The sequence below is a fragment of the Molossus molossus genome, unplaced genomic scaffold (assembly GCF_014108415.1).
Source record: "Molossus molossus isolate mMolMol1 unplaced genomic scaffold, mMolMol1.p scaffold_m16_p_16, whole genome shotgun sequence".
Taxonomy (NCBI): domain Eukaryota; kingdom Metazoa; phylum Chordata; class Mammalia; order Chiroptera; family Molossidae; genus Molossus; species Molossus molossus.
Genome location: NW_023425351.1, coordinates 17,574,146 through 17,601,581, shown reverse-complemented (window position 1 = coordinate 17,601,581; position 27,436 = coordinate 17,574,146). Strand labels below are relative to the sequence as shown.

General features: G+C 39.9%; 1 pseudogene; it reads left to right on the top strand.

The window, feature by feature from the left end:
- The first annotated feature begins 12,804 nt into the window (after positions 1-12,804).
- LOC118631867 lies at positions 12,805-27,436 on the top strand (annotated as a pseudogene).

The window sequence follows — 27,436 nt, the reverse complement described above, 5'->3', positions numbered from 1 at the left end:
CAAAATGAAGTAGAATGCTAGCTGCTAATGAAGTGTCTTAATATGAGGTTTATACTGCAGGACTGAGCAAAAGGAAAACTATTCTGTTTAAAGAAAGCATCTTGGACATTATGTTTGATATAATTTATTTTTTCTCTGCAAAGTTCTCAATCAAGTGTAAACTTTAGAATTATAGAGTTACTTATTCCAGAGGTCACAAATTTACCAACAGACATCTGGAAGATGTTCTGAAGGTATTTTGTCCATCTATTAGCCTAAAATTCTATCCATCCATGATTATGTAGTAAGTTTCTTGTGGATATGTGCTGTTGCATATATATTCATATCCCTCAAGTACCTATTTATGTCTCTTGGCACATAATAGACACACAACAAATGTTTATTGAATGTATTCATTGTCCTACCTTGAAACATTGGCTGAAAAGCAACTTTCCACAAATATCTGAGCCTATTTATTCTGTCAACAGCTTTCTAGTTGATCTCAGGGTCAATGTATTAATTTCAGTGATGAAAATTGTGAAGAACTAAATTGGACCACATAGACCTGGATTCTGACAATATCTGCTCTTGGTCAAAACATTTTCTAATATATTAACATTGTCTGTGTTTATCAGTCAACAGGAGGACATCATGGACATATTCATAACTTAGATAGCTTAGTGAGCACATCATGTTCAGTGCTAAGAACTAAGTGATGATTAGATTACTGTAGCATTTCAATGTGGTGAATGATGGACAGACCTTCAATGAATTTATTTCTAACTGTAGTTGGAAATTAATTCCCTCTTTAATTTACTAGTTTAGGTGGACAAAAATTATTACTATTTCTTTATGATAACTAAGGAAAACACAGCAGTGATGAGTTTATATTCTGGAGATACATCTAAAGTAAGGCAGAGTTTCATAAATTGTAACTGACTAATATGTAGTTTCTGGAATAGTGTTTCTTAAAGTAGAGTTCTTGTTCTCTTTTCTATGGTTCAATGTTCCTCTAAGAGCATTTCTTATTTTGTATTTGTATTATAAAGATACTTAAAATATAAGCCCCCCCCCAAAAAAAAAGTAAGGAGATTTTGCATCTTTTAGAAAACCACATTATAATTGAGCATTTCCATGTAGTTTAGGGTCTGTGATTTTATTTACTTTTGAGACAACACTTGCTTTTTTATACTGATATCATTGCCTTTCTTGGGTCATAGATATCTGAATTAAAAAAAATATCACTCTGGAATAGAACACCTGCAAGAACTCCACAATCCTCTTAGGTTAGAGGACCGCTAATCCACTTGTTTCTCTGTTAGGGAAATAATTAATTAAAAGAACATGCACTGTGAATACCATAGATGCTGTGAGATGCTGTTATTGAGATTCGCTGTTGTTAGTGTTGTTGAATGAAGTAATCACAGCTGCCATGGAAATCCTGGAAGACTGTGTTATTGACTCAGGCACTAGGGGTTTTCTACATGTCAAAGAGAACTTTGCCACATAGGGAACCTTGAGATTATTAAATGTGATTCAGGGGAAAAACAGAATCTGTTGTCTGAGTACCTAAAGAAGCTTTTATTTTAGATCCTATGTTAGATGAATTTTGAAAAATAAACTAAAAAAAAAAAAAATAGTCTGGTTTCAAAATGATCTTGATTGAATTTTTTCTCAAGCCCATTTCTCCCAGAGTTTTCTCCTCATAGACATTTAATCTGCATGCTTCTGATTTATTTACACCTGACTTATTAATATCTGTTTTTAAAGTGTTCTTTGATGTCTCAGAAACCTAAATAAAATTTATAAGGAATGTTTAAGCCTGGAAATCATGTTTGCAACACACACAAAAGACATAAATGAGCCAGTCCGAGGCCCCATAAATAGTGCTCTGATCATCTGCTGTGAGGTCACTCACCATCATCTCTGTGACTGACTTACTCCTTGGAGAGAGGCACACTGGAGTAGAAATAAAACCTGCTTTCTCTTCCTGCCTCCTCACTGCAGATACAGTGGACTGCTGTGTTTAAAGGTGAATTCAAACTGCTGTTTTATTTCTTTTAAAAAATGATTATTTAGTAGTTTCACTAGTATTGATATTCTGGTATCGATATTGAGAATATGGCAGATTCGCAAGTTTTATAAATTGTAAAGAATATAAGAATCTCTTGAATTTTGGAGTAACTAAGCCTAGGCTAATTCTGGAACATCTCTCATCTGAAATAGATGTGCCTTTTACACCTGGAAAAGCGATTGCATGGGCAATTCTCTTAGATGTGTGAAGCAACTCTTGGCAGACAAGGGGAATACCTCTTAGTCATCAGTTCAGGGTTACTCACTGAACAGCAGAGATGGACATGGATATGCTTTCTGCATCTGTGTGGTTGCACGAGTTTCTTTTCATTATCTCACTGCAGGTGCAAGAGATGGCTGTGGATTGGGATAGAGTCAAGACCGAGGAACGGAGTGAGTGTGATGAGCTTACACAGGAATCTTACCTATGACTAGGATTTGCAACAGTTCAGCCAATGGGCTGCAGCACATGTGGGGAGTGAGAGGAAGGACGTACCAGTGGGGATGGGATAAGGGAGCTGATGAGCCACTTCAAGAAGTTAAATGGCAAAAACAAGAAAAATAATCTGCAGTATTTAATACAGTATCCACAAACCACATAGGGCTATTTAAATTACGAGTTAATATGAAAGATTTAGTTTCTCAGTCACTGTAGCCACAGATTAAGGGTTCAATAGTAACATTTTGGATAGTGCAGACAGAACATTTACATCATCACAGATATAAACCATCTGGATTATAATATAAAATATGATGATCTTTTGCTCCAGGTTAAAAGCAATGTCTTACCTTTGTCTAATGAAGCCTGGTCAGAATAGCCATTTTTATTGCATGTGATAAAGAAAGGAGAAATGTTGTACTAGGAATCACTGCCACATTGGATAGATACCACTGTTTTAAAGATGGAAAGCCTGGCTAATTTCTGATTTTTCCTTGAGAGAAGGCGTCTCTTAAGAGTCTCAAGGTCTCTAAGTATCCTAAATGCTTTCTTAGGATAATTATTGTAAAAAATTCTTTGTGTATATATTAGTTACATTGTTAAAATATATATATATATATATATATATATATATATATATATATATATATATGCATGCAAGGGCTACAAGATTCCAAGTGGAACGCAATTCAGCTTTTAAATATGGCCTCTCCTGCCCCATATGACGTGACCACTCTGTTTCGCTATCTTCTGCTCATCAACTCTTCCTCTCATTCATGTCAACTCAACAGACTGGGGCCATTATGACTTCTGAACACAACAAGCTCATTTTTGTCCCAGACATGTTGCAGATGTTATTTCCCCAGGCTGAAGTGCTCTTCCATTAGATCTTTGCACGGCTAGCACATGTGACCTAGCACCTGAATGATGAGGAGGGGGGAGGACAATGTGATCCTCTTGGATGGCTTTCTTGACACCTGTTTAAGGCACCTGCTTTCAGCTCCACCCTCTTGCAGCTCTGTGTGATTAATCTGCATTAGCTTCTTTACAGTATTTATCACTCCTTGAAATGGCTTTGATTGCTTGTTTACTGTCTGTAGCAAGGACCTTGTCTGTCTTCACTGCTGTATACTCAGTGTCTAGAACAGAACCTGGTAATCAACATTTGTTTAAAGAATGAATAAATGAGTGCATGAAAAATCTAGTCCTAATTTTGTGGTGCTTCTATTATTTTTTAAAAGAAATTTAATTTCCTTTTTTTAAAAGTAGGACTTCACTTTTCTTTTTATTAATTTATTTTTGTTACAGCTATTTCTCCTTTTTCCCACAGACACCCTTCTCCCTATCCCACCCTCCTCCAAGCATTGTTGTCTATGTCCATTGGTTACGCAGACATGCATACAAGTTCTTTGGTTTATCTCAACCCTCCCTCCTACCCCTCTCCTCTTGAGGTTTGTCAGTCTGAACTGTACTCCATTCTACGTCTCTGGGTCTGTTTTGTTCATCAGTTTTTTCTGTTCATTATATTCCACAAATAAGTGAGATCATGTGGTATTTGTCTTTCTCTGATTGGCTTATTTTGCTTAGCATAATACTCTCCAGGTCCCTCCATGTTGTCTCAAAGGATAAGAGATCTTTCTTTCTTACAGCTGCATAGTATTCTATTGTGTACATGTACCACAGCTTTTTTATCCGCTCATCTATTGATGGACACTTGGGCTGCTTCCAGATCTTAGCAACTGAAATAGTGCTGCTATGATCATAGGAGTGCATATATTCTTTCTGATTGGTGTTTCAGGCCTCTTAGGATATATATTCCTAGAAGTGGAATCACTGGGTCAAATGGCAGTTCAATTTTTAACTTTTTGAGGTAACACCATAGTGTTTTTTTTTTTTTTTTTTTCCCACATCTTTATTGTTGGATGTAAAATGTATTACAGATGTTCCACATTTTTACCCCATTGACCCCCTCCTCCCCACTCCCGCCCCCCTCCCACCTTTTCCCATACTATTGTCCGTGTCCATTGGTTATGCATATAAGTTCTTTGGTTTATTTCTTCCCACCCCCCCAACCCCTTTCCCTTTGAGGTTTGTCAGTCTAGCAATGAATTTGTGCTTCTTAATCCCTTCACCTTTTTCATCCATTCCCCCAACCCCTTTCCCAACTGGCAACCAACAAAATATTCTCTGTATCTATGAGAATGTTCCTGTTCTTCCTGTTCATTTTGTTTGTAGATTCCATTGTTGATAGATATGAATTCTTGCCATTTTGTTTGTTCCTACATTTTATCTTTTTCTTTAAAAAGACCCTTCATCATTTCATATAATAACGGTTTGGTAGTGATGAACTCCTTTAATTTTTTCTTGTCTGGGAAAGTTTTTATATGTCCATCGATTCTAAATGACAGCTTTGCAGGATAGAGTAATTTTGGTTGTAGGTTCTTGGTTTTCATCACTCTGAATATTTCTTGCCACTCCCTTCTGGCCTGCAAAGTTTCTTTTGAGAAATCAGCTGACAGCCTAATGGGAACTCCCTTGTAGGTAACTAGCTGCCTTTCTCTTGCTGCTTTTAGGATTCTCTCTTTGTCTTGAACCTTTTGCATTTTGATGATGATGTGTCTTGGTGTGGGCCTCTTGGGGTTCATCTTGTTTGGGACTCTCTGTGCTTCCTGGACTTGTATGTCTGTTTCCTTCACCAAGTTAGGAAAGTTTTCTGCCATTATTGTTTCAAACAGGTTTTCGATTTCTTGTTCTCTCTCTTCTCCTTCCGGCACCCCCAAGATGCGAATGTTGGCACGCTTGAAGTTGTCCCAGAGGCTCCTTACACTATCCTCATTTTTTTGGATTCTTTTTTCTTTTTGCTGTTCTGGTTGGGCGTTTTTTGCTTCCTTATATTCCAAATCGATGGTTTGCTCCTTGGATTTACGTACTCTATTATTGAAGCTATGTAAATTATTCTTTATTTCAGTTAAAGCCTCCTTCGTTTCTAACTGTGCAGCGATCGTTTCTGACTGGTACTTTTTTATGCTCTTGAGGCCCTCACTGAGTTCATTGAGCATCCTTATAAGCAGTATTTTGAACTCAGCATCTGTTAGGTTGCTTATCTCCATTTCGCTTAGTTCTTTTCTTGGGGTTTTGTTCTGTTCTTTCATTTGGGACCTGTTTCTTTGTCTCCTCATTTTGCTGCCTCCCTGTGTTTGTTTCTGTGTATTACTTAATGAGAGGTATGGGGCTCGCTGAGACCCGATGCTGCTCGTTTGAAAGAATTTAGGAAAAACCTGAAGCAGGATCCAAGACAGGCCAATCCTATGGTTAAGCAAGTAGCAACAGCTTGGGTGGGCCTGAAAGTTGGGTGGGGCGGGGCCTCAGGGAGTCAGCAGGGCGGGGCTACCAGTGTGAGCCAGGTTGCTGGAGTCCCAGATATGGCGACTGTCTGCCGCTCCAGGGAAGGGCTCACCAAAGGAACAAAGGCCTCTGACAGCACGTTTGTCCCCGAGAAAGCCCCCTCTCCAGCCCTCGCTCCAGTGCCAAACAGCTCAGTTCCTCCCTGTATTTCTCTGGTGCCCCTGGAGCTGCCTCCCCTCCGAGCTTAGAGGGAGAGAGTCCGACCAGTCTGTGCGCGGGCCCTTTAGGGAGCTGCCTGTGGCTCCAGCCAGGTCAGCTTCCCTGAGCCTCAGTTTCTGCTGGTTTTTCCAGCCAGAAGTTATGGGGACTTCTCTTCCTGGTACTGGAAACCTGAGCGGGGCACCTGGTGTGGGACGGGGACCCCTCAGTCCTCAGGAAGGACCTTCCCAGCCTCGGGAGCCTCCTGATTTTTATCCGCCACACTTGGGTGTGGGACCAGCCCGTCGCGCCGCCGCCGTGCAGCTGCCGCCACCCCTCGCGCCGCCGCCCCTCCTACCAGTCTGGATGTAGCTGCCTTTTTTTAAAATTCCGTAGTTGTAGGACTTCCATTCAGCTTGATTTCAGGCGGTTTTGGATGATGGTTGTTCTGTAGTTTTGTTGTAACTTGGATGTGGTTGTGGGAGAACGCGATACTGCGTTTCCCTACGTCGCCATCTTGACCGGAAGTCAACACCATAGTGTTTTTTATAGTGGCTGCACCAGTCTGCATCCCCACCAGCAGTGTACAAGAGTCCCTTTTCTCCACACCCTTGCCAGTACTTGTTGTGTGATGATTTGTTGATGTCAGCCATTCTGACAGGTATGAGGTGATACCTCATTGTTGTTTTAATTTGCAGCTTTCTGATGATTAGTGATGTTGAGAATTTCTTCATATGTCTCTTGGCCATTTGTATGTCCTGTTTGGAGAGGTGTCTATTTAGACCCTCTGCCCATTTTTAATTAGATTATTTGCCTTCATTTTGTTGAGTTGTATGAGCACTCTATATATTTTGGAAATTAACCCCTTATCTGATGTATTGTTGTCAATTATGCTCTCCCATACAGTGGGTTCCATTTCCATTTTGATGCTTGTTTCTTCTGCTGTAAAGGAGCTTTTTAGTTTGATGTGGTCCCATGTGTTCATTTTCCCCTTTGTTTCCCTTGCCTTAGGTGATATATCAGTGAAAATTCTGCTGCGTATGATGTCTGAAATTTTGTTGCCTAGATTTTCTTCTAGGATTTTTATAGATTCATGAGTCACTGTGGTGCTTATATTCTAGTGAACTAATAATAGAAATAAACATATAATATGGAGTCGGTACTTCACAAAAGTCTGATTATTAATATAGAAATCTGATAAAATACTCTCATTTATCCTAGTTTTATAAATTAAAAATGTGTCTTAGATCAGTTAAGTGACTGGCACAGCTAGTAATGGGCGGAGGCAGAACCACACACAGGTGATCTTAGTCCAGAACAGCACCTTCATCAGAAGGCTGTCTCTCTCTCTCCTCTCTGTGTACCTTTCAAAATGAATTCCCGCAGTGGGGTTCCATATCCCCTTAGGTCCTTGATGCCTGAGTCTTACTTTGAATGGATAACAATGATCATGGTAATAATCTACAATATTTATAAAACCCCTTACAGTTTGTGTAGCAGATTGGAATGTGCTATCTCTTTTTGGATCCTCATAACTAACCTGTGAGCTAGACAGGAAAGATTATTATCAGCAAAACCACCCAGTGAAGAAGACATTTAGCATAAAAGAAGAAATCATTATTTTTGCTTGTGAGAAAAACAATGTCTCCCTGATTTTAAATGTCACCCCAATTTTGAAAATAGCCTCTGGCTTCTCTGTGAAATCATTGGAATGAATGGTAGAAGACCGGAAGCGCTGCTCTGCATGAATAAACCATGAAATACGTTGGACAACAATTTTTTCAATGAATGTGGGAATATTTGCTTTGAATCTTGGCTCTCGAAGACTTAAGTCTTGGCCAAATATTAAAAATATGTTTTATTTCATTGCCCAAAGTACATGACAGACATTTATATCCCTGAGATTTTTTTGAAAATCCTGAAAGGACTGATTGTGTTGGGAGAGTTGGATTCGCTGAGACACTGCATCACAGCCTTACTCCTGTGCAGTGGGGCTCTTTTAGAGAAATAGGGGCTTTCCCTGTGACCAACTTGTAGAGGGCAGTGTTTCTGGGGCTCCTGATTATTTGTAGAATCCTTTTCACTTCACTGAGAATCCCCAAAAAAGGGAACAAAGGAAGTGGATGAAGGATCTTTGACCAAAGAATATATTTAGAATTGTGCACCTTGAAAAAGATCTGTGTGATATCTTGGGCAAATATATAATAACATATTGGAAGTTAAACTTCTGATTTCAGCATAGGCATGTTAGTCACTGTCTTAGCAGATGCCTACTTTTAAGAGTTCTACTTTGCTAAGAGTTGGAATTTGCAAGTGATCTATACCTAGTTTAGGTTATTACATATTCATTCAACACACATTGAGTGCCTTCTAGGTGTAGGCAGCATAAACTAGACACTCATGCACAGCCCTTGTGCTGAACAATAAGAGATGAGAAAGCAGTGAAAAGGGAGTGTGGAGGAGGGGGCAGTCGATGAAGGAGTTAAGTTAGGCAAGACAGAGCGGCAGCTTTCCCACCTTACAGGTGGCTCTACCACTCCTCAGGGCTTTCCCTGTGTGTGTGCTACTGCAAAGGACCGCAGCCCCCAAGGGAGCCAGTGCCCTCCAGAGGGACTGGAGAGTGCGGAGCACTTCCCTTTCTACATGAACGTGTTCTTGCTTTGTGTTTAATTTAAACAGGTGCAGTTTACAAAAACCATACAGCATAGGTAAACATGGATTTTAGGGTCAGAAATTGTATTTTGGGGGACATTTTATTAAAACAATGTATTGAAATGGACATTTTAATTTTAAAAATGTAGTTATTATTTAATTTTATTTTTTTTAATCCTCACCCTAGGATATGTTTATTGATTTTGAGAGAGAGGAAGGGAGAGAAAGAGAGTGAAACATGCACCCCGACCAGGGATGGAACCCGCAACCTTGGTGCACAGGATGACACTCCAACCAACTGAACCACCTGGTTAGGGCCAATATTGTCATTTTTTAAAAAACTAAAAATGATTATGAAGTAAGTAACATTCCCCCAGCATCACTTCATGAGGAGAGCAACTCTTGCATCCCATAGGTTTTGCAAACCTGGGTTATTGAGAGTTAGATCAAGCATGTGACCCATTGCTTCAAATAATCTGAACTCAGTTATGCTTTTATTGTGGTCATAAACTCGTTTTTCCATTTAACAAGTATTTATCTTATACATACATGCTGGGGATACTTCAATGAATGAGAAAATTCCGTATCCCAAGTTTAGAGGGATGCAGACAAGGGGTATGGCCCTCACAAGGTATTGTGATCAGAGCTCCGTCAGGGATGCATTGCAGGGAGAGTTGAGGACGGATGTCTGCCATGGATACGGGGAACTACAGGTGCCGACCTCTGGTGACCCCTGAATGGAGTGTAGTAATAGTGTGTGTGGTCACCTATAAGCAAAGGAGATAAATTTAAAAGTAAATTGTGAATAAAGTGATAAAAATGTTGCAAAACATTTATCTTAATACAAACAAATTATTAGCTGGGAAAGATTATGACTAAGGCAGAAATTCGTACTGAGGTTGCAAAATAAAACTCCAGCCAACCAAACAAAAAACCTAGTGACACTGAAGAATGCCACTTGCTTCAAGGCAAACTTTATCTCGGTTCTTACCATCACCACAGCACAGATAATTCTGCTAAGGTAAAAGTAAGTGAAAGTAAGGTGGGCACAACCAGGAGAGGGAATCAGGAAGGGCTTTATAATTATGGTGACTTTTGAGTTAAACCTTCAACAGCACATGTAAGCAAAAACAAGCTGAGGGCAAGCACAGTTCTAGAGATGGAAAACAATGTGAGCAAGGAGTAAAAGGAAAAAGCAGAGTTGGATTTAGGAAAAAAACAGGAAGATTTGGGTCTCTGTAGCAGAGATTCCTTGTTGGCAAATAGTTGATATTAAGGCTGGAAAGGAAGCTTCTGACATATTGTGACACATCTTAAACTGAATAGAAATGGAGGCCATTGAGGGCAGGCTATAAATATATAAATATATATGTGTATTTATAAAATACTTATTTAAAAAAGTGAAAGTTTCATTTAATAACTTTGAAGAATAGAGAAATTTAGTCCAAAAATATTATTCATATTCTTTTTAATAAACTCCAAAACTATTATGGTATTTGGATATACCTATGTTTCAATATTTTTCACACATAAATTATGTTGCTGATTATAAACATTCTCTAGATTTTTATGGTACTCTTTTTTGACCCAGTAAAAACTTTCCAATGCTCTTCTGTTTGTAATTTATCCCTTGTTATATCAGCATAATAGTTATATCAGCATAATTGAATGAACATAACAGTTTCCTTAGCTATTACTCTGTTGTTGAATATTTAATCTTTAAAAAATCTTTTGGAATTAAAACAACTATGAGGTATCACTTCACACCTGTCAGAATGGCCACCATCAACAAATCATCAAACAAATGTTGGTGAAGGTGTGGAGAAAAGGGGACTCTAGTACACTGCTGGTGGGAATGTAGACTGGTGCAGCCACTATGGAAACACTATGGTGTTACCTCAAAAAGTTAAAAATTGAACTGCCATTTGACTCAGTGATACCACTTTTAGAAATATACCCTAAGAAACCTGAAACACCAATCAGAAAGAATATACGTACCCCTATGTTCATAACAGTACTATTTACAATAGCTAAGATCTGGAAACAACCCAAGTGTCCATCAATAGATGAGTAGATTAAAGAGCTGTAGTACATGTACACAATGGAATACTATGCAGCTATAAGAAAGAAAGATCTCTTATCCTTTGAGGTGGCATGGAAGGACCTGGAGAGTATTATGCTAAGTGAAACAAGCCAAGCAGAGAAAGACAAGTATCACATGATCTCACTTATTTGTAGAATATAACGACCTAAACAAACTGCTGAACAAAATTAACCCAGAGACAAAGAATGGAGTACAGACTGACAAGACTCAGAGGAGGGGGAGTTTGTGGGGGAAGAGATAAACCACAGAACTTACATGCATGTATGCATGACCAATGTACATAGACATCAAAGCTGGGGATGGGGCAGTGGGGAACAGGAGGAGGGTGTCAATGGGAAAAAGTGAGAAACATCTGTAACAAAAACAAATTAATAAATAAAAAAATAAAATAAATCTTTTGATATTATAAATAACATTTTTATTAATTTTTATATATGCAGTTTTCCCCTATATTTGATATTGTTTCCTGGTGCGATTGTTAGGTACAGGTTTTACTTATTCTATTCTAGCCATGCTAGGACTTCAGGCCTTTGTATGAGTTCTTTATGTAAATATATTTTTTCTCTGGGTCTGTGATATTGACTCAAAACATTTTGCTCAAATAACCTGTTGCCCTTTTTATTTTAATTATATTTTGATATGCCAAGGGCTTTACTTTCCGCTTAAAAAAAATGCTCAAGATAAATTCAAAAGGTTAATTGCACCACATGCCACACTGACATGAATAAAAATAATACACGAACAAGTTTTAACAAGTATTTCCCACACATTGACATTGGTGTCTATTCAACTAATCAAAAATATAAATTCCTATCATTAATTTGACTTAATAGAGCTTCTTCTTTTAAAACATCACTTAAATTTAGGCATATTGCAATCTTGCTTCTAAGATATGGTTCAACAATTTTTATATTTTAAAATTAACATTCAGCTGGTGCTATGGTTGAAATGTTTGTGTTGCCCTCTAGTTCATATGTTGCAATCCTAATGCCCAATGTGATGGTAACAGGAGGCCACGAAGCGGGAGCCCTCATGCATGGGATTTGCTCTCCTTTTTCTAGTTCTTTGAGGTGTAAATTTAGGTTGTTTATATAAGAGACTTGTATTTCTTGAGGTAAGCATTTAGTGACATGAATTTTCCTCTTAGAATTGCTTTTGCTGTATCCCATAAATTTTGGTATATTATTTTTCCAATTTAGTTTGTCTCGGTGTTTTTTGATTTCTTCTTTGACCAGTTGATCAGTAGCATGTCATTCAGTCTCCAGCTATTTGGACATTTTCCAGTTTTCTTTCTGTAATTAATTTTTAGTTTCATATGATTGAGGTAAGAGAAGATTCTTGATATGATTTCAATGTTCTTAAATTTATTGAGTTTTTTGTGTGTGTGGCCTAATACTTGTCTATCTTGGAAAACATTCTACATAGACCTCAGAAGAATGTGTGTTTGGTTGCTTTTAGAAGAGATGTTCTGTAAATATCTGTTAAGCCCATGTAGTCTAAGTTGTTATTTAAAGCTGATGTTTACTTATTGATTTTCTGTCTGGATAATCTATCCACTGATGTAAGTGGGTTTTAAAATCCCCTACTATTATTGTATTGCTGTCTATTTCTCACTTTAGGTCTATTAATATTTGCTTTATATATGTAGGTGCTCCTATGTTGGGTGCTTAAATATTTACAAATGTTAAATCCTCTTCTTGGATTGACCCCTTTATCATTATGTAATGCCCTTCCTTGTCTCTTATTACAGCTTTTGTTTTAAAGTTTATTTTGCAAGTGCGGTCAGCTTCCCTGTGGCACCCTGGGCCTGGGTCCAGGCAGCGGGGAGGCGTGGATGAGGGGGAAGGTGAGGAGGAGCCTCCCCCCAGTGTCTTGCTCGAGGGCAGGTGCAGGGGGGGGGGGACAGAGCCCCCAGGCTGGGCTCAAGGTCACTCCCTGCAGCGTCCTTGTCCTCCCCGCCAGGACCCTCCCCCCGGCCTCTCCCGCCCCCTCCTGGATGGGATAAGCTGTCAAGATGTTCAGCTTCGAAGGGGAGTTCAAGACGAGGCCCAAGGTGTCCCTCGGAGGCACAAGCAGGAAGAAAAAAAAGTCTTCTCTTTTACACCGTACTCAGGAAGAAAGAAGAGAGAGGAAGAAAGGCGGAGACTGAAAAATGCAGTAATTTTTCAGTCATTTATTCCAGGCTATTGAGACAGAAAACAGGAATATTCCATCCAAAGAGCTGCGTTTGATCGCTGTGCGAACTTGTCCCACCCAGTCTGGGGGCACCTTTTCCTTGGCTAGTGGCCCCAACCTCACCCTCTTGGTGAGGCAGCTTCGGTTCTTTTACAAACAGAATGGACTCAAGACGCTTGATATGGATGTATCAGAGCCTCACTAAGCACAGCTCTCTGTTGTCCAGCAGTTGGATGGATCCAGCAGACTCACATGCTTATTTCAGATAAAGTGGCTGATGAGCCTCTGTTGCAGGTTGCTGCAGAACTGTGACGATGACAGTTTGAACGTCGCTCTTTCAATGAGGATGCTTGAGGTGTTTTCGTCTGAGAAGACGTACTAGCCTGTTTTACAAGATGCTGGCAGTGTGGTGTCAGTGACTGCGCAAGTTTTGTTCTACATGGTTCAGAATGGGTATTATAGATCTATTTGTTAATTAACAGCAAGCTTCCATCAAATATTGAGTATTCTGATTTACCTCGAGTTCCTATAGCAAAAGTACAGTTAGAGAATGTTCTAACACCATTGCACTGCACTTACAAGTCCTGTCCGGAAGGCGCAAGGCAGCAGGTGTCTGCGGCCTTCACAGAGGAATGCTTGGCGGCGCCCTTCACAGACCGGGTGTTCCACTTCGTCGTCCCGGCGCTGGCGGACGCCCAGACCGCTTTCCCTTTCGAGCCGGTCCTGGATGTGCTGCTGTTGGTGGACTGCAGGGGCTCGGTGGGGTCGCACCGTGGCTCTTGTTCGTCTTAACTGTCGGCGAAAACTAGCTGGGGACCCTGTCTGAAGAGGGCCTGCTGGTGTAGCTGCGAGTGCTGCAGACCTTGTCCCAGCTGCCAGCGTCCCCTGCCAGCGCCAGCTGCTGGACTTCGCCAGCGACCCTGAAGACGAGAGCGCGGAGGCCGACACGGGGAGGAGCAGCCGGTGGACGGCAGACTGTCCTTACCATACATCACGGAGGAGGGTCTGAAAAAGCTGGATACGAAGCAGCAGACCAACACGCTGCTCAGCCTGGTGTGGAGGAACTCGCGAGCCAGGAGGCCTTCACGCTCGGCCTGCATCTGCCACGCGCTCATGGTGCAGCAGCGGCTGATGGTGCCCCGAGTCCGGCTCCTCTACAGCTTAGCCCTTAATGCCAGGTTCCTGCGGCACCTTTGGATTCTCATCTCTTCCATGACCACGCGGATGATCACAGGGTCTGTGGTGCCGTTGCTGCAGGTCATATCGAGGGGCTCTCCCATGTCGGTGGAAGATTCCAGTCGCATCATCCCACTCTTCTACCGTTCAGCTCCTTGTTCAGCCACTCGCTGATCTCCATACATGATAACGAGTTCTTCGGTGACCCCATAGAAGCCGAAGGGCAGAGACCATCATCCCTGATGCCTTTCATTTGGAAGAGCTGGTGGTGCTGTCCCGATGCCTCCGGGACGCCTGCCTGGGGATCATTAAGCTGGCCTACCCGGAGACGAAGCCGGAGGTCCGCGAAGAGTACGCGACAGCATTCCCGAGCAGGGGGGCGGCGAGCGCCCAGGGCAGCAGTGCATGCACACGGAGCAGAAGCGGTGGGTCCAGCTGTTCAAGGTCATCACCAACCTAGGGAAGATGCTGAAGTCCAGAGACACGAGGAGAAACTTCTGCCCCCAAATCACTAGCCGTCGGAGCGGGATATCCGAGAGGATAAGGTCACCCAGCTGTACGTGCCGGCTGCCAGACACATGTGGAGGTTCTGGTGGATGGGGAGGATCGGTGCCCTGCAGTCCACCCTGGACGTGGGTTTGGGGTCGCCGCCGCTGTCCGTGTCTCAGGAAAGACAGCTCGCCATCCTGACGGGACTGCCCTCCGTGGTTCTGTTCCAGGAGCCAGTGAAGATCTTTCAGAGGCTGAGCTATGCACATAAGCAAGAAGTTCAAGGAGACGGCCCCTTTCTGGATGGAATCAATGTCACAATAAGAAGAAACTATATTTATGAAGATGCTTATGACAAGCTTTCCCCAGAAAATGAGCCCGACCTGAGGAAGCGCATCCGCGTCCACCTGCTCGAGGCGCACCGCCCGGACCAAGCCGCATCGATGGCGGCGGCATCTTCAGGGATTCCTGAATGAGCTGCTGAAGTCGGGCTTCAACCCCAACCAGGGCTTCTTCAAGACGAGAACGAGGGGCTCCTGTACCCCAACCCAGCTGCGCAGATGCTCGTGGGAGACTCCTTCGCCAGACATTACTATTCCTGGGCACAATGCTTGGAAGGGCTCTCTACGAAAACGTGCTGGTGGAGCTGCCCTCCGCCGGCTTTTTCCTGTCCGAGCTGCTGGGCACCAGCGCCGACTGGACATCCACCGCCTGGCTTCCCTGGACCCGCAGGTGTACAGGAACCTGCTGTTCCTCAAGAGCTACGGGGGCGACGTGGAGGAGCTGGGGCTGAACTTCACTGTGGTGGACAAGGACCTCGGGGAGGCTCAGGTAGTTGAACTCAAGTGTGGTGGAAAGGACATCCCCGTCACCAGCGCGAACCGCATCGCATACATCCACCTGGTGGCCGACTACAGGCTGGGCAGACAGGTCCGCCAGTACTGCCTGGCCTTCCGCCAGGGCCTGGCCACCGTGCTCAACCTTGAGTGGCTGCGCATGTTCGACCAGCAGGAGACCCAGGAGCTGGTTTCTGGTGCGCAAGTTCCGTAAGTCTAGAGGACCTGAGGTCCTTCACGAACTACCCAGGAGGCTATTCTGCGGACCACCCCGTGATCAGGGTCTCCTGGAGAGTCGTGGACGGGTTCTCGGACGAGGAGAAGCGCAAGCTGCTCAAGTTCGTCACCAGCTACTCCTGCTCCCCTCTCCTGGGGTTCAAGGAGCTGCACCCCGCCTTGTGCATCCACGACAGCCGCCCCGGCCTGGAGCGGCTGCCCACTGCCAGCACCTGCACGAACCTGCTGAAAGTGCCCGAGTTCCAGGACTAGGTGCTCCTGCGGGGCAAGCTGCTCCTCCCAGGGGGCTCGGCGGCAGCGGAGCAGGGAAGGCGCCCTCTGCAGCAGAGACCGCTGCCTCCGGGTAAGTAGCTCCTCCCAGGCCCACAACGCCCAGGCTGGACTCCCACAGCTCTCCCACACTCTGTCTGTCACCCCCTCGTTTCTACATGATATCAGTTACGGTCACTCACTTAGATGGACATTGCTTTTCAAATAACTTACAATAACAAATGTCATATGCCCAATAAATAAATAAACGAATAAATAAATAAATAAATAAATAAATAAATAAATAAAGTTTATTTTGCTGATATAAGTTTATAGCCACTCCAGGTTTTTTCGGGGGGGGGGGGGTTACATTTGCACTGAATATCATTTTCCATCTTTTCACTTTCAGTCATTTACATCTAAAGTGTGTCTCTTGTAGGCAGCATATAGATGGGCCTTGTTTATTCAATCCATTAAACTGTTCTGTATCTTTTGATTGGATAATTTAGTCCATTTACATTTAAAGTAATTATTGATAGGTAAGTGCTTATTGACATTTGTTAATTGTTTGCTAGCTGCTTTTGTATTTTTGTTTTTTTTAAATAATTTCTCTCTGTTCTTTTCTTCTCTTTGTGGTTTGAACTTTTTTTAAGTGGTATGCTTATATTCCTTTTTCTTTATTTTTGTGTGTATTTACTATAGGTTTTGCTTTGTACTTACCTAAAACAACTTATAACAGTCTATTTTAAGTTGACAACAGCTTAAATTTGATCCTGTTCTGAAGCTTAACATTTTTACTCTTCCCTTCCATGTTTTATGTTTTTTTTTTTTGTTGTTGTTCATTGTATATGTTTTATTGATTCTAGAGAGGGGAGAGGGAGAGAAAGGGAAACACTAATAAGAGGGAACCATCAATTGGCTGCCTCCTGTATGCCCTCTACCGGGAGTTGAGCCTACAACCAGAGCATGTACCCTGACTGGGAATTGAACCAGTGACCTCACAGTGCATGGGATGACACTTAATAAGCCACGGCCCATGTTTTATGTTTTTTTTTTTTTTTCTTTGTTTGTTTGGTTTTTTAAACTGGAGATAAGGAGAGTATCTTTTTAATGATAAAATTCATAATAATAAAAGAATCAATTTATCAAAATAATAGAACAGTTATAAATATGTGTGCTCCAAATAACAAAGAATCAAAATATATGAAACAAAAGCTTTACAGAAATGAGGGGCAATATTAACAATTTATCACTCTAACAGGTGTAAGGAGATATCTCATTGTGGTTTTTATTTGTATTTCCTTTATCTTTAGTGATGTTGAGTGCCTTTTCATGTACCTCTTGGCCATTTCTATGTCCTTGGAAAAATGTCTGCATATATTTTAATCAGATTGTTTGTTTGTTTTTCTATTGAGTCATGTGAAGATACACACACACACACACACACACACACACACATATGTATCTGGTAAACCTCTTATTGGATATGTCATTTGGAAGTATTTTTTGCCATTCTTTATATGGATGAACTATAGGACATATGAATTATATCTGGAAACTGTTAAAAATATTTTTCCAATAGAAGACATTACTGATTTCCATGAATGTTTAGTTCTAAAATATAAATCATATAGAAATGCATTTTTAAAAATAACAATCTTAAAAATTACACTACTATAATTTCATCCAACTATTTCTTCTTGTACATGTTGCTTTGAACCCACCCACTATTCTGATTTTCTATTTTAAATGACATCCAGATTATCACTCTGAAAAATTGGTGCCTTTAAGGATACAATCTAGTATCACCTTAGATCCATTTTTCCCTTTCTAAATGCTCACAAAACAACTTTTAACTTGTTAGTTCTAAACTGTGGATCCAAATCTGTATCAAACTCACATCTATTTATTTATATAAATTTACTTCTTGCACTTCTTAAAAATTGCTTACATACCCTTTTCCAATCTTCATGCATTCTCCAAGTTTCCTGATCATATTTTAGGGATCTCAGTACCTCGATCTCATTATAACATTTTTACTTCTTTTAAAAACTTGACTCCAATTTCATCTTATCAATGTTTGTTCTGTGTCATCTATATATCTATTTATCTATCAATCATCCATCCATCCATCCATCCATCCATCCATCCATCCATCCATCCATCCATCCATTTATTTACTTATTTAACTTGAAGCTCATTTTCTTTGAAAGTTAAGGAGCAGTTGATAAATTTGTCTTTAGAGCTTTCAGTTATTATCATTGTGTAAGCAATGCCAAGCTAAAGGTCTTTCTTTTTTTAAACTGATTTTTATTTATTTTTTATATTTATTGTTGAAAATATTACACATGTCTCCCCTTTTCCCCCCATTGATCCCTTCCTTCCATTTTATCTTTTCTGTCAGAAAATAACTTTGAAAGCCCCCTTTGGATTGATTAAAAATATGAGCTCATGTAGTGCCTTCTCTTTCCTATACCATTTTATAATACGTATACAGTCTTGGATTACTTAATGACAAGGATATGTTCTGAGGAATGCGTTGTTAGGTGATTTCATCCTTGGACAAATATCATAGAGTGCACTTACATAAACAAAGATGGTACAGCCTACTGCACACCTAGGCTTATGGCCTATTGCTGCTAGGCTACAAACCTGTATAGTATGTTACTGTACTGAATACTGTAGGCATTCGTAACACAATATAAGTATTTATGTATCTAAACATAATTTGGTAATAATATGGCATAAAAGATAAACAATGCTACACCTGTACAGGGCACTTACGGTGAATGGAGCTTGCAGGACTGGAAGTTGCTCTGAGTGAGTCAGAGTGAGTGTGAGTGAACGGGAGGCCTGCAACATCAATGAGCATGAACGCTACTGCACATTTTATAAACATGGTACACTTGGGCTGCACCTAATTATAACAAATATTTTCTTTAATAATAAATCAACCTTAACTTATTGTAATTTTTTTCCTTTATAAACTTTAACATTTTTTAAACAATTTTTAAAACAACCTTTGAAACTTTTTATTCAGATCTATTTCATGCATTTCTATTGAGTCATTCATTTGATAAACCATGTGTTCTCTGCTTACTTTTTGAAATATTAATTTTAATTGGGTCAAGGGTATTGTTTTATATATATATGTATATACATATATATATATATAATTTTTAAAAATTAATTTATTCATCTTTGTTACAGATTTTCTCCTTTTTCCTTCACGGATTCCCCCCTCTCCACTCCCTCTCTGCCGTGACCCCGCTTTGTTGTCCATGTCCATTGTTCATGCGTACATGCATACGAGTTCTGTGGTTTATCTCTCTCCCACCACCCCCTCTTCTGGGGGTTGTCAGTTTGTAACCCACTTCCGTCTCTGGGACTACCCCATTCCTCAGACTGTTATGTTTATTATATTCCACAAGTAAGTGAGATCATATGATACTCGTCTTTCTCTGTTTGGCTTGCTTTGCTTAGGATAATACTTTCCAGGTCCCTCCATGTAATCTCAAAAGGGTAAGAGATCTTTCTTTCTTACAGCTGCATAGTACTCCATTGTGTATATGTACCACATCTTTTTTATCCATTCATCTACTGATGGATATTTGGCCTGTTTCCAGATCTTAGCTATTGTAAATAGTACTGCTATGAACATTGGGGTACATTATGTTTTTTATGATTGGTGTTTCAGGCCTTTTAGGGTATATTCCTAGAAGTGGGATCATTGGGCCAAATAGCAATTAAATTTTTAATTTTTTGAGGTAACACCATATTGTTTTCCATAGTGGCTGCACCAGTCTGCATTCCCACCAGCAGTGCACTAGAGTCCCCTTTTCTCCACACCCTCGCCAACAATTGTTGTTCAATGATTTGTTGATGGCAACCATTGTGACAGGTGTGAGGTGATACCTCATTGTTGTTTTAATTTGCACCTCTCTGATGATTAGTGATGTTGAGCATTTCTTCATATGTCTCTTAGCCATTTGTATGTCCTATTTGGAGAGGTGTCTATTTAGTTCCTCTGCACATTTTTTTAATTAGGTTCTTTGTCTTCCTTTTGTTGAATTGTATGAGCACTCTATATATATTGGAAATTAATCCCTTATCTGATATATCATTGGCAATTATGCTCTCCCATACAGTGAGTAGCCTTTCCATTTTGATGATTGTATCTTTTGCTGTGCAGAAGCTTTTGAATTTGATGTAGTCCCATGTGTTCATTTTCTCCTTTGTTTCTGTAGCCTTAGGTGATGTATCAGTGAAAATTCTGCTGCGTATGATGTCTGAAATTTTGTTGACTACATTTTCTTCTAGAATTTTTATGGATTCATAAGTCACATTTAAGTCTTTTATCCATTTTGAGTTTATTCTTGTGTATGGTGTAAGTTGATGGTCTAGTTTCATTTTTTTGCATGTAGCTGTCCAATTTTCCGAACACCATTTATTAAAGAGGCTGTTTTTACTCCACTGTATGCTTTTGCCACCTTTGTCAAATATTAATTGAGCATATTGCCTTGGATCAATTTCTGGGTTCTCTATTCTCTTCCATTGATCTACCTGTTCCTGTGCCAGTACGAGGCTGATTGGATTACGGTGGCTTTGTAATATAACCTGAAATCTGGTAATGTGATTCCTCCAATTTTGTTCTTTTTCAAGATTCTTGTGGCTATTTGAGGTCTTTTTTGGTTCCATATGAACTTTTGAAGTATTTGTTCTAGTTCTGTGAAGTATGTCGTTGGTATTTTGATAGAGATTGCATTGAATCTATAGACTGCTTTGGGTAGTATGGACATTTTAATGATCTTAATTCTTCTAATCCATGAACAAGGTATGTGCTTCCACTTTTTTATATCTTCCTCTATTTCTTTTTTCAATGACCTGTAGTTTTCTGTGAATAGGTCCTGTATTTCTTTGGTTAAGTTTATTCCTAGGTATCTTAATTTTTTTGCCGCAATGGTAAATGGGATTGATTTTTTAATTTCTCTTTCTGTGAGTTCATCATTGGTGTATAAGAATGGTATCAATTTCTTGACATTGATTTTGTGTCCTGCTACTTTGCCGAATTCATTTATTAAGTCTAGTAAATTTTTGATTGAGTCTTTGGGGTTTTCTACGTGTAGTATCCTGTCATCTGCAAATAATGACAGTTTCACTTCCTCCTTTCCAATTTGGATGCCTTTTATTTTTTCTTCCTGTCTGATTGCTGTGGCTAAGACTACCAGTACTATGTTAAATAAGAGTGGCAAAAGTGGGCATCCCTGTCTTGTTCCTGTTCTTAAGGGAAATGTTTTTAGTTTTTGTGCATTGAGTATGATGTTGGCTGTAGGTCTTTCATATATGGCCTTTATTATGTCGAGATATGAACCCTCTATTCACACATTGCTGAGCTTTTTTTTTTTTTTTTTATCAGAAATGGGTGCTGGATTTTGTTGAATGCTTTTTCATCATCTATTGATAAGATCATATGATTTTTATATTTCATTTTGTTTATGTGGTGTATCACATTTATTGATTTGTGAATATTGTACCAGCCTTGCATCCCTGAGATGAATCCCACTTGGTCATGGTGAATAATTTTTTTGATGTATTGCTGGATTTGATTTGCTAGTATTTTGTTTTGGCATCTATGTTCATCAGGGATATTGGCCTGTAGTTTTCTTTCTTTGCAGTGTCTTTTTCTAGTTTTGGAATTAGAATTATGCTGGCCTCATAAAATGAGTTTGGAAGTCTTCCTTCTCCTTGACTTTTTTGAAATAGTTTGAGGAGAATGGGTATTAGTTCTTCTTTAAATGTTCGGTAAAATTCCCACATGAAGCCATCTGGGCCTGGGCTTTCATTTGCTGGGAGAGTCTTGATGACATCTTCAATTTCTTTTGTTGTTATTGGTTTGTTCAAGTTTTCTATCTCTTCCCGGTTCAGTTTTGGAATACTATGTGTTTCTAGAAATTTGTCCATTTTTCTTAGATTGTCGAATTTGTTGCTGTATAATTGTTCATAATATTTGTTAATGATCCTTTGTATTTCTTTGGTGTCAGTTATTATTTCTCCTCTTTCATTTCTGATTTTATATATTTGGGTTCTCTCTCTTTGTTTCTTGGTGAGTCTAGCTAAGGGTCCATCAATCTTGTTTATCTCTTCAAAGAACCACTCTTTGTTTCATTGATCCTTTGAATTGGTTTTTTCTTTGGTCTCCATGTCATTTATTTCTGCTCTGATCTTTACTATTTCCTTCCTTCTACTTGCTCTACGGTTTTCTTTTTGTTTGCTTTCTAGTTCTTTAAGTTGTGAGGTTAGATAGTCTATTAGAAATTTTTCTTGTTTCTTGAGGTAGGCCTGTAGTGCTATGAACTTCCCTCTCACTGTATCCCATAGATTTTGTGTTGTGTGTTCATTTTCATTGGTTTCCAGGAAGTGCTTAATTTCTCCCTTTATTTCCATGGTAACCCATTCATTGTTCAAAAACATGCTGTTTAACCTCCATGTGTTCAAATGTCTTTGCATGTTCTTGTTACAATTGATTTGTAGTTGCATGCCATTGTGATCTGAGAAGATGCTTAATATGATTTCAATCTTCTTGAATGTGTAGTGACTTAGTTTGTGCCCTAACATGTATGTAGTCTATCTTTGAGAATGTCCCATGTGCACTTGAGAAGAATGTGAATTCTGCAGTGTTGGGGTGTAATTCTCTGTAGATATCTATTAAATCCATTTGGTCTAGTGCTTCATTTAGAGTCTGGGTTTCCTTATTAATTTTTTATCCAGTGATGTCAGTGGGGTGTTGAAGTCTCCTGCTATGATTGTATTACTGTTGATTTCTCCTTTGAAGTCCTCCAGAAGATTTTTAATATATGTTGGTGTCCTATTTTGGGGGTATATATGTTTACCAAGGCTATATCTTCCTGTTGGACAGATCCTTTCAATATTATGTAGTGGCCTTCTTTGTCTCTAGTTATGGTCTTCATTTTGAAATCTACTTTATCAGATATGAGTATTGCTACCCTAGATTGTTTTTCCTTTCTGTTTGCCGAAAGATTTTATTCCATCTCTTCACTTTGAACCTATGTGTGTATTTTGTTGTGAGGTGGGTCTCTTATAAACAACATATATGTGAGTCATGCTTGCTTATCCAGTCAGATACTCTGTGTCTTTTTATCAGAGCATTCAAATCATTCACATTTAAGGTGATAATTGATATGCACTTATTTATTGCCATTTTTGTTTAGTGTGGATTTATTTTTCTTCCTATTTCTTCTACTAATTACAGCAGCCCTTTCAGCATATCTTGCAGTGCAGTTTGGTGTTAATATATACCCTTAGCCTTTTTTTTTTTTTTGTCTGAGAAGCTCTTTATTTGACCTTCTATTTTGAATGATAGAGTAGTCTTGGATTCAGATCCTTGTTTTTCATGACCTTGATTACTTCATGCCACACCCTTCTGGCCTGTAGTGTTTCTGTTGAGAAGTCAGCTGAGAGCCTTATGGGGTTCCTTTGTAGGTTAGCTGTTGCTTCTCTCTTGCTGCCTTTAGGATTCTCTCTTTGTCTTTAATTTTTGGCATTTTAATTACTATGTGTCTTGATATGGGCCTGTTTGGGTTCTATTTACTTGGGACTCTCTGTGCTTCTTGAACTTGAATGCCTTCTTCCTTCACCAAGTTAAGAAAGTTTTCTGTCACTATTTTTTCAAATAAGTTCTTTAACCTTTGCCCATTTTCTTTCTCTTTGGGGACTCCTATGATATGAATGTTATTAAATTTTCAGTTGTCCCACAGTTCTCTTATGCTATCTTCCTCTTTTTTAATTGTTTTTTCCTTTTGGTTTTCTGATTTGTTGATTTTTTCCTGCCCTGTCTTCTAATTCACTGATCTGGTCCTCAGCTTCCTCTACTCTGCTGGTTAGTTCTTCCAATGTGTTCTTAATTTCTGCTATGTCATTCTTAATTTCCACTTGGTTAGTTTTCAGTGTTTCTAAATCTTTACTCATGGTGCTGATGTCCTTACTCATGCTGTTGAGCTTCCTCAAGATCATGGCTCTGAACTCTACCTCTGATAATTTGCTTAGCTGCATTTTATTTATCTCATGTTCAATAGAGTTCTCTCGTTCTTTCATTTGGAATTTGTTTCTTTGTTTCACCATTTTGGCTATCTCAGTGGGTTTTTGGAGCCTGCCAAATTTTCCCTGTAGGTGTTGGTGTTCTGCTATTTGTGCCTCCCTCTACTGGCTTTGTATGAGCCTGGGTGGGTCCACATTAAACACTACTGTCAAGTCTTAGTTTCATGGGTAGATTTTTAAGCCCAGGAAAGGTTCAGTTATCCTCTAGCTTTTTCCTGGAGGTTAGTATTCTCAGTTACTCAGTGCCTTGGAATGTAGCCCTGGTGTTCTGCATAAGAGGATTTGCAGAGGGTGGGATATATGCTGGTTATTAATCAGCCTCAATTTTCATTTCTTTGTCCTCACCTGAGAAAGGCTGAATCTTCGAGGCGGGGGTGGTGGTGCTGCTTTTCCTCACAGCTTGGGGAAGGTGAACACTGGCCACCTACCTTTGTGGTCACAACTCAGCAAAACCTCTGAGTGCCCTCCAAATCCCAGGTGTCCCCACTCAGTTCCAGCCCAGTCTGTCCTCCCTCTTCTGTAGCCCCCAGGTGAGTGGCTCTGGCTATATTAGCGCTCTGTCCAGCTTTCTGCACTGTGGAGCAGGCTTGGTATTTATTCCCCAAGGGTGCTGCTCACAGCTAAGACTGCTGCTGTCTGTGGACTCCCAGCCTGCCACCCTCTCGTGCCTCCATGGATCCTTCCAGTGTCCCTGTTTATATGGTTTTGTCCTGCTGCTTTACTGTTGCATTTTTTCTGAGGATTTGTCTTTATTTTAGTTGTAATTCCCGTTTCATCCTGGGAGATCGTCTGTGTAGCTTACATTCACTCTGCCTCCATTTTCACATCCCATGTTTTATGTTTTTGATGTCACATTTCACATCTTTTAATCATGTGTATCCCTTAACTAACTATTGTAATCATAGTTATTTTTAGTACTTTTGCTTAAAAATTTTAAAAAATTTATTTTAGAGGGAGAGAGAGAGATAGAAACATTGATGAGAGAGAATATTAATTGGCTGCCTCCTGCATGCCCTCACTAGGGATTTGGTCCACAACATGGGCATATGCCTTGACCAGGAATTGAACTGGCAGCCTCTTGGTGCATTGGTTGATGCTCAACCACTGACCCACACTGGCTGGGCTTTTTTAACCTTTATACTAGCTTTATAAGTAATTAATCCAGTACCTTTCCTATATATTTATTTTTTTCAATGAGGTTTATTCTTTCAGATGTGTTTCTATTATTAGTTAGCACCCTTTCTTTTTAGCTTATAGAAATCACTTTAATATTTCTTGTAAAGCGAGTTTAATGGGCTGAACTTTGTTTTTGATTGTCTGGAAAACTATCACCTTCAATTCTGAATATCTTTGCTGGATAGAGTATTTTTGGTTGGAAGGTTTTCTTTTCTTTTAACATATATTGTGTCATTTTCTTCTGGAGGCCTGTAAAATTTGTGCTGGAAAATCTGATGGCTGATGGGGGTCCTTGTATGTAATAAGTTTTTTTGTTTTCTCTTGATGCATTTAATATTCTCTCCTTGTCTTTGACTTTTGACATTTTTAACTACAGTGTGTCTTGGTGTGGGTCTCTTTGGATTCATCTTATTTGAAAATTTCTGGACTCTCTGGATCTGGATGTCTGTTTCCTTTCCCAAGGTAGGTAAATTTTCAGACATTCTTTCTTTCTTTCTTTTTTTTTTTCTTTAAAATAAAGAAAATTTAATCCTCACCTGAGGATATTTTTTTCTACTGATTTTTAAAGAGAGTAGAAGGAATGGGGTGGGGGCATAGAGAGAGACAGAGACAGATGTATGTGAGAGAGACATTGATTGATTGCCTCCCACATGCACCCTGACCAGGGCTAGGAATTGAACCTGCAACCCAGGTACACACCCTTGACCAGGAATTAAACTTGTGACCATTCAGTATGCAGGCTGATGCTCTAACCACGGAGGCACACCAGCCGGGGCTCAGCCATTATTTCTTTTTAAATCTTTTTTATTTATTGATATTAGAGAGAAAGGAAGAGAGACGGAGACAGAGATAGAAACATCGATGAGTGAGAACATTGAGTGGTCGCCTCCTGCATGCCCCCACTGGGGATCAGACCCACAACGTGCACATGTGCCTTGACCGGGAATTGAACCAGTGACTTCTTGGTGCATGGGTCAATGTTCAACCAGTGAACCACACAGGCCAGACATTAAGCATTATTTCTTTAAATGAGATATCTGCCCCGACTTTCTGGTTTAAAAAAAAAAATACAAGAACAATTTACATTTAATGGGAGTTGTTACTAGAAAGGTTCAGAACACCATCTTTGCAAGGAGTAATTAATCATAAAAATTTGGCGCAGAGAAAGACAGTTGGAAACAAAAACATAGTCTTTAATTTTTAAAAAATGTGCCACTTTGCTACCTCTTTTTGTTATTGTAATTATTATTTCTTGGTTAGTGAAGCTTTCTTGTCCCCATATTAGGGGTTGGCACTAAAAGTTTATTTCTCTCATTTTCTTTTATCGTTATTTTAACTCAGAAGATAGAATGCACATCAGCCGTTGAATCTTCTTTCACATTCTGTAGCCATTCTTCGGTTTTGAGGTGAGCTCATTGCTTACCCTTGGTTTTTGGTATTATTGTTGATTCTTACTTCCTATTCTATCCTTTCTAAGGTAATAAAAGGAAGTTTATTTTATTTTTATTTATTTATTTTTCTAAATTTATTGATTTTTTAGAGAGAGAGGAAGGGAGAGAAAGATAGAAACATTGATGTGAGAGATATATACCTATCGGCCACACACTGCATGCCCCCTACTGGGGATCAAGCATGCAGCCCAGGCACATGCCCTGACTGGGAATTGAACTAGGACCTCTCAGTCCATGGGATGATGCTTAATCCACTGAGCTACACTGGCTGGGTGAGGAAGATCTTTCTGTTTTTATTTATTTTTTATCCTCACCCAAGGACATTTTTGCATTTATCTTCAGATAGAGCAGGAGAAAGAGAGAGAGCGAAACATTGATGTGAGAGAGACACATCGGCTGGTTGCCACCCATACGACTCCAACCAGGGCCAAGGACAAACTGCAGCCGAGATACATGCCCTTAGTGGAAACCGAACCCGAGTCTCCCTGGTCCGTGGGCCAATGCTCTAACCACTGAGCAAAACTGGCCAGAGCAAGGAAGTTTTTTCTTAATAATGCATTTTTAATTTCTCAATTCGTCTGCATTTTAATCTGGAAGTTCCATATTGTGGCAGAAATGATGCTGTGCAGTTCTGGACCTATCCCTTTAAAGGCCTAAAATCTTCTGCTTCTGTCTTTCAGGAACCCCGCTGCCATACCGCAAGAATGCTCAGACTACTCTGCTGGAAGGAGAGGCCACTTGA